The 1,675-nt window shown below is 32.9% G+C and overlaps 1 protein-coding gene across 8 annotated transcripts in view; it reads left to right on the top strand.

The window, feature by feature from the left end:
- The window catches only part of LOC107719076 (mitogen-activated protein kinase 10), a 44,989-nt gene that overhangs the window by 31,484 nt on the left and 11,830 nt on the right, over positions 1–1,675 (top strand). The window lies entirely within an intron of this gene.

The following is a 1,675-nucleotide window of genomic DNA, read 5'->3' as shown; positions in this document are numbered from 1 at the left end:
ACAAAATAGACGATTATACAGTAAATTTTCATTCATGGCATTTAATGTTTTGGCTTTCTAATTCCTTTTTGTATTTTTTAACCAGGAAAAAATTTTTTAATATTTTTAGATGGGGACCTTTGGTTGAGTTGGCACAAAATGAACCTACTGATACTGAATAATCAAAAAGCCTTAAAGGCTTTTCACACTGTGCTTAACCTGGGTTATCATCATTCTAAACACTGCTTTTAACCCCGGGTAAAGGATAATTTCACACTTGTAATTTAGAAGTGGGGTTAGCACCGCTTTTCAACCAGGGTTATGAAAGTTAGCACTGCTTTTGTGGTGTTACCTTTGCATTACGGTGCCAAACTTGTAATAAGTGAAACGAGGTAGTGTTTGAATGTTACAGCGAGATTCTTAGCAACCGACAACCAATCGCCTGCCTCATATATTTAAGTGCTTTATACAGCAACATAAACACAGTGTGTTGTGTAGTAGGGAAAAATGTCAAATGGTGACAGAAAATGCAACAATCGGAGTTAAAAAGAGACCAATTAATTCTTACCTGTATAGTCTGAAAAGTCCATTCAGGATAAAGTTGATAGTAAAGGCAGCTATAGTATATTTGTGGATGCACATTTATGTAAAAATATCACACTTGACACTGCAAATATGCAAACAAGACTTTAACCCAGGGTTTTGGAATATACAGTGCGAAACATCAGTGTATGAATACTCAGGATTAATTGTTAAAGGGATAGTTCACCCAAAAATGATGACAGAATTTTCATTTTTGGGTGAATAGTAGGAAAAAATAATACTATGGTAGTGAATGGGACCCAAGATCTGTTTGGATATTAACATCATTCCAAATATCTTCCTTTGTGTTCAGCAGAACAAAGAAATTTATACAGGTTTAGAACAAATCGAGGGTGAGTAAATGATGACAGAATTTTCATTTTTGGGTGAACTGAAATGTGAAGCAAGATAACCCAGGATTCCCTTAACCTGGGGTTTAGAATGACCCAGTGTTAACCATTTCAAGTGTGAAAAGCCATTATTTGTCAGAAGGGCTACGGATTGATGTAAACTCTAATGGCTAGCTTTTGAATAAGTAGAATGAGTGATTTATAATGTCCGCTCTGTTTTCGTAAAGGATTACAAATGGCTGTCCCATCAAATATTATGGCACATAATGATATAGGAGTGATTTCAGATCCAGCCCTGGTTTATACATTGCCATTCAAAAGTTTGGAATCAGTAAGATTTTTTATGTTTTTTAAAGATGTTTCTTCTGCTCATCAGGGCTGCATTTATTTGATCAAAAATACAGAAAAAAAACAGTAATCTTGCAAAATGTTATTACAATATAAAATAATGGTTTCTATTTTAATGTCCTTTAAAATATAATTTATTTAAAATATAATTTATGTGATGCAAAGCTGAATTTCCATCAGCCATTACTCCAGTCTTCAGTGTCACGTGATCCTTCAGAAATCATTCTAATATGCTGATTTATTATTCGAATTATCAATGTTGGCAACAGTTGTGCTGCCAAATATTTTTTTGGTACTTTTTTCACTTTTTTCAGGATTCTTTGATGAATAAAAAGTTAAAATGAACAGCATTTATTCAAAATATCGAACAATATTAACAATATAAATCTTTGCTATCACTTCTTAACAATTTAACA

Source organism: Sinocyclocheilus rhinocerous, unplaced genomic scaffold (assembly GCF_001515625.1).
Source record: "Sinocyclocheilus rhinocerous isolate Xijiao unplaced genomic scaffold, SAMN03320098_v1.1 scaffold663, whole genome shotgun sequence".
Classification (NCBI taxonomy): domain Eukaryota; kingdom Metazoa; phylum Chordata; class Actinopteri; order Cypriniformes; family Cyprinidae; genus Sinocyclocheilus; species Sinocyclocheilus rhinocerous.
The sequence above is the reverse complement of the archived record's forward strand: the minus strand, read 5'-3'. Positions and strand labels throughout refer to the sequence as shown.